We start from the raw sequence: 9,962 nt of genomic DNA on the forward strand, positions 1-9,962 counted from the left end.
TAAGAATGGGTAGTAATCCCAACCACTGCTTCTAACCAACAGTTAAGCTCCTCTAACCGTTTCCAAAAGGTTCGGCCCGTCGCAATGTTAGAATCACACACGTTGCAAAAGGAAACAAATACTGCAATGTCTAACGATATCCTCTTGTACTGTGCGACAGAGAAGCAATGCCATACGTAGCGCCACAGTCATGTACTTTGCAATTAACGAAATAATGCGATGCGTATCACCACCAGCATACCCGGTACCAGGCAGAAACAAAGCAATGCGTCGCGGTACAATCCTGTACAGTGCAATGAAGAAATAATACACTGTGCCACGTAATACTCAGATACCGTGAACGGAAGAAATAATGCAATGTGCCACATTACAATCAGGTAATATGTAAGAGAAAAATAACGCACTGAGTAGCGCACCAAGCATGTAGTTCGTCAGGCCCAAATGAGGTCAGGCGTCATACAACAGTTCAATAGTTCGTTAGCAGCAATAATGCAAAGTGTAATACAACAGTTTTACGTGCTCCTTTAACAGCGCCCCCGTTTTGGATTAAATGATGACGCAAAAGTACTGCTTCCCACTCCAGCCCCAGCACTTCCCTCCCTTGGGTCAGCATGGGCCGGGATCCGAGCCGAAGCCACGTCTCGCTCAGCTGACAGAAGTGAGAGACCGAAAGAGTGTCCCTCTGGGGCCGCATCCCATCCCAGATGTTGAACCACGTTACCTGGGGGGGCGACCCCACTCTCCTCCCCGACGCCAGCGATTTGGGCCTTGATCCAGAACTCCATCATGAGGTGCGGTGGACTTGGGGCTTCGGCTCAGCTCTTTCGTGACTGCTGGTCCGGGCTTCTGCGAGTGACTCAGAGGGCCCAATGACCTGGCCCTCCTTCCAGCGGTCTCAGTCCTCACTGAGATCCGCCCTCAGCACTGTGGAGACTTTACTTCCAATTCGGTGCACCCACTTCTCAGGCGCTTCTCACCAGCACCTCAGGCTGCACTTCCACACTTCCCCACCCCATCTGAGACTCGCCTCCTCTCTGGTACTCACGACAATCCGGCGCTCTTCACCAACGCACTGCTTGCACCTCACACACCCAACACGTTTGAGTCTCTCCTTTTCTCCCAGTGCACACGATGTCCGGCGCTTTTCACCAACGCACTGGCAGCCCCCGAGCATGCACCCAGCGTGTCCGAGTCTCGCTTCTTCCTTTGGTGCACATGAGGCCCAGGCGCTCCTTACCAACACCTGGGCTGCACCATGACATGCACATTGCGCATCTGAGACTCACCTCATCTCCCCGTGCACACCACGACCAGCGGCTCCTCACCTACGTCTTGGCCTGCACTTCGACACGCACCCAGCGCGTCCGAGACTTAGCTTACTCCTACATGCCCACGATCACATGGCACAACTTCTGAGGGTCTCAAGCCGAAAAGCACATGCACACCGTGTTGCTTGGGTCTTCTCCGGAAACATTTATGATCCTGTATTTCCAAACAGGGAGCCCGCTCACCTTGGGCCCTTGGAGGTTACAAGACACAGCACAAAGCACAGTCTTCTTCAAGCAGGGGGACCCAGCACCTCCAATCACAGTCACAAAAGCCTCTCCCTTAGAACAGCAAACTGCAGACCAGCCCCAGATCACGAAGCAAGGTTTGGTCCTTCCCCAGAAGTCTCTTCAGTTGCTCCTTCTTTGGCAGAGGTTCCTCTTGACCTCAAAATGGTCCAAGCCTTTTCAGTCTCAATCCATATCTGTTTCATTCCCACTTTCAGGGGTTTCAACTCCCCTAGTTACACCCCTTAATGTCTTTGAAGTGCATATGTACTCAGGGGTCCCTGACCCCTCCCTAAATCAGTTCTGGGTGTCTCCCTCCCAGTGTCACCCCTCTCCCTTTGATACTGAGGGTCTGGATCCTTAATCACAGCAGGGGAGCACCAGCCCAGGCCTTTTCACCTCCTGGGCTTCTCCTCCCCCTGCTCTCCAGATGAAGGGCAGCCTGGTTCCATCTCAACCCCTCCCTGGGTCAAGACCTCTCCGAGCTCTTCTCACCTCTCAGATCCAGACAGTCAATCCACATTCAGCAGAGACACCCCAATAGCTTAAAGCACAAAACTCAGGCACTTTCTAAAAGAGTGGTTTCCGAACACACAGTGACAAAACCACCTTCCCAGAAAGATGTGTTATGACACAGTGAGTTTATACATACTAAACTTCACCTCTCTATTTTAAACTTATAGGAGACTAGGCTAACACATACAATACCCAGCCTCCCCATTCTGTCCTATGGGCAGGATGGCCTTTCAGCAGTGAAAAACGAAATGGAGAGTTTTTCACTGTTAAAACATAGCACACACCTCAGTATATGTTCTGCCTTTTACCTACACGGCACCCTGCCCAGGGGTTACCCGGGACCTACCACAGGGGTGTCTGATGTGCACCAAAAGGGAAAGTAAGGTCTGACAAGTGGTTGCACTTGTCAGGACAACATGCTAACTTGCAAACTGCGCGCAGGCCCTCCACTGCAGACTGGGTCGGACTGGGAACCACAACTAGCCCCGGCAAAGTGCTCGGCCGCCACCCCCCTCTCCAGGAGGTGCCGCCGAGCTCTTTGCTGGGCCGGTTTTCGGCCGATTTTGGTACAGGGCACATCTTGCAGCTATGCTGCAAAAACGGCCCTGCAACAAAAATGGCCCCCAGGGGCCCAAAAGCAGCCCACACCCGTGCAGCGCACCGGGGGATTGCCCGGTGCCCGCTATGGCGAGTCCAGCCCTGACTGGAGGCCTGAGTTCCCTTCTCTGCGCACCTTTGCATTACTAGCCCTGGCACACACAGTGCACATCACTAGGGACTTTACTTGCAAGGCAAACATACCAAACACCCTTAACTCTCTTACTTTGACACTGACCATCAGTGGCACAGTACCCAAAGCATCTAAATTGGCTATTCTATGTCAGGAAAATGGTCTAGGGGGGAAGAAAAAAGTTTAGGGAACTTTAGCCAAAAAGGCCAAGTCTAACAGATATGCACTGATCGCTGCTACAAACGATATGTTTCCGAAATAACCCACAAACTCAAATTCCATGCAGGCGACTTGAAAACGCATGGGCTTGGATAGAGATTCGAATAAACAATCAAAACACAGCACAATAAAGCAAACTGCGCCTGTAGGACTTGGCCCTCTCTGCAGGGTCATCCCTGAACTTTTTGCCTTCCTCCAATATTCTCTCTGACCTGTTTTTGTTGGTTTAATGACTCTGGGCACTTTACCACTGCTGACCAGTGCTAACGTGCATATGCTCTCCCTACTGTAAATTGTTATATGTGATTGGTTTCCATGATTGGCCTATTTGGTTTACTGTCAGACCCCGGTAACGTGCACCAGGAGTGCCAGGGCTGGTAAATACAAATGCTTCTGATGGGCTTTCAGCACTGGTTGTGCCACCCACAGACGCAGCCTTGTAAAATGTGTCTAAGGTCTGCCATTGCCGAACCTGTGTGCAGTCTGGTATTGTCATGCTGACTGCGCAAGTGCAACTACTTGCCAGTCCCTAAACCTTCCCTTAACTTCATATCAGTCACCCCTATGGTAGGTCCAAGGGCAGGGTGCATTGTAAGCATAAGGTAGGACAAGCCCTGATGTGTGTGGCATGTCCTAATAGTGAATTATACCCATTTTTCGTTTTTCACTATTGTAAGGCTACCTGCTCTCCATAGGCCAGAATGGGCTGCTGGAATTATTACACTCTATAATCCCAACAGACTCAGAGAGCATGGTACAAAGTCAAGTTTAGTATGCCTGAACTCAGAATAATAAAATACTTCTTGTAGTAAAGTTTATTTTAATATCCTGTGTTTGCAAATACTACTTTTAGAAAGTTAGTATTTGCTTGCCTAACCATTTCAGCCTGCCTCTGCTCTGATGTGTATCTGCTGTCTAGTTTCTTGTGTGACAGGGCTGGGGAATTCCAGGAGACAGGCTGGGGTTGACAGGTGGTGAATAGAGAGATTACAGCAAGGATGGGTGGGAGGGCCCCTTGACTCTGAATAGGTCTGTGCTCTGCCACCACAATGCTGCCTCCGCCCCTGGGGAGCGACTGATGAATCTGCTCTGCACCTAGTCCAGGAAGAGGAAAGACTGTCAACAGAGTGCTCTTGACTGTACTTGTCATCACAATGCTGGCTCCACCTCCTGCGGAGCATGTGATGTCCCTGCCCTGCACACTGAAAGAAGAAGCCAGGGCCTGAAAAACAAAGTGCTCAGAGACTTACTGGATTAGGCAAAGGCCTCCCTGGCCTGCGAGAACAAAAGAAATGGTGTATAAAAGTAGGAGCCCTGCTCCCAAGAAACTAGATCCTGTTTGCGCCAAGAAGAAACTCTGCCCGAAGAGAAGGACCTGGGAAAGCTGCATGGAGGACTACTGTCTCTAATCCTGAGAGACCGGCCTGTGGTGGGTGCCTTGCTGCAAGAAGGAGAGAAGATAAAAGACTGAGAAAGACTTTATTTATTTCAACTTGTGCAATCTCTGAAACAAGATCTCCAAGGGCTTGCGTGTGAGCCTGCCCCCTGAACTGCGCCCCAGGAACATTGGGCTCTACCCCCTTGAAGGAAAAGCTGCTGATTGTGCTGCCTGTCCCTGCAGCGCTGATCTAGGAGACTGAGAGCGCCGTGCATCCTCGCCGCGCTCTCTGTGATTCAGTGTGACCATGTTCCACCGAGCACCGCGACTTCGGCCTCAGTGTACTGCAAAAACAAAGTAAAGACCAGCCCTCCGCTGGCCCGAGCACCGCGACTGCACCTGCACCGAGCCCCAGTGTAGGAAGGTGGATATCTGACTATGGTTACCCCCAAACTATTTGACATAGTTGGCCTGGGATCCTGCTATCCAGGGCCCCAGGCTGATTGCTCTCTCCTTAAAATGGACTCCATGTACCTTAGGTGCATACACAATTGGAACTGGTTCACCTTATTGGCCCCTGTAACAGTGTACCCTAGGTACCCAGGGCATAGGTGCTTCCAAGGCCTACCAGGGGCTGCAGCATGTATTGTGCCACCCCTGGCCTGGCCTCCATATTTGACACAACTGGCTGATCACTCAGCTGGGGTGAGTTGGTGTAGTCACCTCTTACTTAGATATATTATCCCTATATCTACCCTTAAACTGGACACATATGTTCCTATCAGCCACTCCTATGGAAGGCCTCTTCAATCCTGGAGGCAGAGTGCTTGGAAATATGTGAGATAGTGCTCTGGCATGAGCTGAGCCCGTCTGCAGCTGTCGGAACCACTCCCTAAGCTGTTCCGGGATATTGCCATACCATATACTCTTAAGTGCATTATAATCCTCGCGGTTATATGCTATCTTTGGTTTGGCTTTATCAAAACATGTCGAGTAAGGTGTCATACGAATTGGAATACTATCCCCTCGACAGTTCTGCAGCGCTGATCAAGGAAAGATGAGTGCGCTGTGAAACCTCATCACGCACTCTGAGAGCCTGTGCACTCCTGTCCCGCCGAGCAACGCGACTTCTGCCTGGCCGCGCCGCAACTCGCACAGTAAGGAGCAGTCCCGTGACTGTGGCCGAAACCGAGCCGTAGCTCGCAACGTAATTGAGGACCCGTCCGGTCCAAGCACCGTGATCTACTGGCCTGAGGAAACAGAAATTTTATGTGGTTAGTGTGTCCCCCCCTCGCACCCTATCAACGTACCTATGCCCCATGCATGTCCATGTTATCATGTAATTCCCTTCCCGTGCCTGTCATAATAATGTCCCTGCATTTCCGTCTAATGTTAGCACGTCAGTTATTAGGCCCTCCATGAATGAAACGTTAATTCTGCACTGTAGCCTATGTTGCCAATGCATTTACATGGCACACGTTTAAAAGTCGAGAAGCACACGTTTTTGTGGCCCAGCCGAGCCAGGCCCTGAATTCAGGCTCCGAGCCTCTTCTGTCTCAGAAAGCTGTAGTTTAGGTATGCATCCCTGACCTCTCCCTTACTCCCTGCTCAACCGAGAGGTGCCCAGCCTGGCCTGCCTGCCAAGACGGTATTTTGCCTACAGTTATCTGCTCAGCCTCCGCAAAAACACATTCCAGTCTAGTGAAAGAGGTAAACATTTCCCGCCTGCAGAGCATAGGGCCTAGCCTTCCTGTCTCCATGCAAATGATTTACTGAACCCGTTGCCATAGTAGGCCCATGGCCCCAGGGAATGCAAGAAGAAATATATGTGCACACTAGTATGAAGTGATGAACAGCCTTTACTCGAGAGACCTTTACTTCAGACAATACATCCTCCAAACACAAGATATCAGATGTTCCAAAGGTGCAGGTCGTTCTGACATCCCAGACTCCAGACTCCTCTACTAGTGCTAAAGTCAGCCCCGCAGCTCTCCCCAGTTACACGTCAATTGCACGTCATGACCAGTTGCGCGCACATGTAGGGTAAAGGTTTCTGCTGACCCTGCAGACCTCCTCTATCCACCCACCTATGACACACCTATGACTCATCAAGTGAACACCCACGTGTACGCCTCCTTACACGCCTTCTTTTACGCCCATGTGTTCTTATCTCTCTCTTTTCACTTGCTCCGCCTGGAGTGTTCCGCCTTCTCTATTCATTGCAATTGTATGGTTTTACTATATATAATGTGTGATGTTAATAAACGTTAGATATCCCTTCCTGAACCTTAGTGGTGATGGAACCCGATTCTCCCCTGGCCCGAGCCATTGAAATAAAGCCCTTTTGACTCGGACACCACGGACTCTGCCTCTCATTTTATGAGCTATCCTTATTCCTTATTAATGTATAGAAACTATGTCCGGGTAATATTTTATTTACCACATAATTCTGGTGCCCGAATAGGAACGAGTCCCCTTCCCCACGCGCCGGCGATGAAAGCGCAGCCCCTGACCCCTTCTATAGCTGTGACGGACTACTTGTGTGCACATCCGCGGGATTTCCTGCTAACTCCCTCAGGCCCACGGAGGAGACGGAGACTGCGACCAGGCATCCACATGAGGCGGTGAGGATTGCGGACCATCCCGACCAGAGCCCAAGCCGAGAGAGCAAGGTCCGAGGTATCCCGAGGCCCACCTGTTCCGAGGCGCATGCGCAGCAAGAAGCCGTAGCAGTCCAGTCCAGTATCGAGTTTCCGAGGCCTTCAGTTTTGCTTCCCGGTGAGTACCGTTGTTGGGAACGCATATAGACGGGTTCATTTATTCGAGCCCGGTCAAGACGGGTCTGGGTACACAGATCCGGTACAGACGTGTCCATTTAGGTGGATGCGGTAAAGACATGTCTCTTTATAAGACCGGTATGACTGTACTGTTCTAGCAGTGTATCCAGTAACGAGGTTTATTTTAGGATTCTTAGGATTGTGTTTTTCTATGTACTAGTTAGTATCTGTTTTCTAATGTTTTAATGTCGTGGTATGAATGATTGTTTACAGTCTATTATCGTGGTTATTGTGTTTTCGTTCAAACTAGTTCAAACATGCCATTGTTTTCGAAATTACGTCAGATAGGAACCAGGAAAGGGATACTCGAAGAGGCAGTTCCCGTCCCGCCTAGGGACACTCCTGGACACTTTATGTACCACAAGCATGGCCTAGATGCCATACTGTACTTAGATTTATGGGTGGATTACACGAAAGATCTGGAAGAGAAATATAGATGGCCTGTCTCAGGGACATGGGATGCTGATTGCATCATGAGAGTAGAGGAAGCACTGTGGAAAAAGAAAGCCAGACAATCCCAGAAAGATGCCATAGAGTTGTGGCGTAAAGAAGCGCATAGAAGAACAGAGAAAGAAATTCACAAAGCAGAGAGAAGTAAAGAAGCATCAGAAAAAGCCAAAGAAAAAGAGCTGAAAGAAGAAGGTGAACGGGTTAAGGCAGAACAATTAGATAGACACAGAAATGCCCTTATTAAAGGCATGTATCCAAGCCTCGCCGAGGGCCTACCTAGAGTGACCCCGGAAGTGCCCAGTAACTTGCCGCCACCACTGATCCCGACTAAACTCCGTAGTCATAAACAGACCGCAGCGGACAAAGTCTTTCCTCCTATTTAGACGATGCTGCTCCAGAGTATGTAAATGAAGATTTACCTCCTCCCAACCCTATCAATTCAACCAGCCCTACTAATTCTCCTGCCACCCTCCCTACCAATCCTTTTCTTCAACCACCTGTAGTACAAGATCAACCCGCATTACCAGCGGCAGCGCTGGCAGTAAAAGCCGACTCAAGCCAAGGCGACTCAAGTCTGGGAGCATTGGGAGGGGGACCCTCTAGAGATATACTGCACACCCCACCACCAATGAAACGAACACTACGAGATTTAGCACTACAACACACACCAAAACCAGTGACATTAGCAACCCTTAGACAGTCCCTCACTGATTGTATATATGATCCAGTACCAGGTGAGGGCGCAATGCTCATATACTCAATACGTTTAAGACGCGTTGCAGACTATTTGATTACTTTACCAGACATGAAAGACCACCTAGACAAAATATACCACTTCATTAGAACGGGGGAGGGACCAGAAAGTATCCATGAGGCCATGGCAAATAGAAAAGTGGAGCTTCAACGCATGCTCTTACAGTTTTTGGTTAATTGTTTGATCAGGGAACGAGACCAGCCAGATAAAGAAGTAACTAAAGGTATGACGACCTGGAGTGACAATATAGCTCCTGGTAAACATGATACACAGAAGGGAATAGAAAGCATGTATAGGAAAATTTGTAAAGAAATTCTTGATATACACAAGAAAGAACAAGCCGAGAAAGAAGCCGAGAAAGAGGACGACGAAGTATCAGATGAGGATAATGCAGTAACAAAGGAAATAAATAAAATACATTACGTAGGTAGGGCAAGACCGTTTGACAGACCCATACGCCTAGATTACAATAAACGTTCCCTCTCTCCAATACCAGAAAGATATTCTCTCGAACACCTATTCCAAGCTACTGAACATGCACTGAAAAAACGAGTAGGTAGTAGTGAACTTAGTACTATGCATGAACAGGAACTAGCCCGGTCAGCAGTTCAGTGGGCTTGTAATTCTAACATATATAAAGATGATATAGTAGCGCAAACATTTTTGAGTCTTCCTCCGGAAGAACAGCGTTTAGCTGGTATTTACATGATCCAACATCTCATCACTTTGTACGAGAGTCAGCATTCTGATCCAGGTCCCTTGTATAAAATACTGGACGATTTACTCCTGGAAAGATGGAGAGGCCTAGGTACAGAATTAATTAATGTCATTCTAGATCAACGACATAAGTACTTGACTTTTCTGACCCCGCACTTGATTCCTGCCCCACATCGAGAAAGAAAGACCTTCTACATAGACAGACAGAACCCCCTACGAGAAGTTCATCCCGCTAGAACTGGAGCGGGTGTGCTTCAACGAGTATTCGTTTACGCACCATTAACGAAAATGGAATTATTGGAAATGAAAAAATTACTGCCCTGTCATGATAAAGACCCAGGGGGGTTCCACCGTGAATTAAAAGACATGCTCCGCATGGGGGAGTATACTTACGCTGATACGATTAAAATGTTGAAGGTACTGTTGCCAGCAGGCGTTTACGAAAAACTTAAAGAAAAAGAGTGGGAGGTGGGAGAGAAAAAGATTAACTGGACAGAATTAGAAGACGAAGATAGAACACGAGCCCCTGGTACTGGTCTTGGGGACAAAGCTAAAGAATTACCTGAGCTATTAATACAGGTTTTGCCGAGATTATTGACTACTAAAAAGGAAGATTGGGATGCTATTTCAGCCTGCAAACAGAAACAAGATGAAGACACTAGTGATTTTTATTCTAGATTCGAAAAATGTTTTCTTATTAACAGTGGGCTGAAGACAAGTAGTGAATCGTATCCACATCTTTTTGTGACCAAATTAGTAGAGAATTCCTCACCCCAGATCAAAAATAGAGTACTGAAGGTTGAGAGTA

Source organism: Lissotriton vulgaris, chromosome 5 (assembly GCF_964263255.1).
Source record: "Lissotriton vulgaris chromosome 5, aLisVul1.2, whole genome shotgun sequence".
Lineage (NCBI taxonomy): Eukaryota > Metazoa > Chordata > Amphibia > Caudata > Salamandridae > Lissotriton > Lissotriton vulgaris.